Source organism: Chiloscyllium plagiosum, unplaced genomic scaffold (assembly GCF_037043375.1).
Source record: "Chiloscyllium plagiosum isolate Xiang-an unplaced genomic scaffold, Cpla_swu_hap1 HiC_scaffold_16, whole genome shotgun sequence".
NCBI lineage: Eukaryota > Metazoa > Chordata > Chondrichthyes > Orectolobiformes > Hemiscylliidae > Chiloscyllium > Chiloscyllium plagiosum.
Genome location: NW_028270154.1, coordinates 90,674,955 through 90,675,530, shown reverse-complemented (window position 1 = coordinate 90,675,530; position 576 = coordinate 90,674,955).

The following is a 576-nucleotide window of genomic DNA, read 5'->3' as shown; positions in this document are numbered from 1 at the left end:
AATTACACATAGTGCCCACGGATATGTAGTTAGGTTGATTTATTATATTTGATTAGGTTCCCTACAGTGTGGAAACAGGTCCTTCGGCCCAACAAGTCCACACCGACCCTCTGAAGAGCAACCCACCCAGACCCATTCCCCTACATTTACCCCTTCACCTAGCACTGCGGGCAATTTAGCATGGCCAATTCACCTGACCTGCACATCTTTGGATTGTGGGAGGAAACCAGAGCACCCGGAGGAAACTCACGCAGACACAGGGAGAACGTGCAAACTCCACACAGACATTAGGCATGGAAAATGCAGGGTTACAGGATAGGGTAAGGGGTTGCTCTGCAGAGTTGGGCTGAATGGCCTGTTTCCACACTGTAGGGATTATACGATACCCACAGGAGCACTCTGGTTTATTATGCAACTTTGTTTCTTAGGGGGAGGATTCTGTCGGTCAACCATGGCAACATATAGAAAAGCTTAGGGAAAAAAACACACACAAAATTACAAACCTGCTGAATATTTCAGTTCCCTTATGAAGCAGTGCATGTATTTTTTGTATGTTTCAAGGACAGCACAACACAA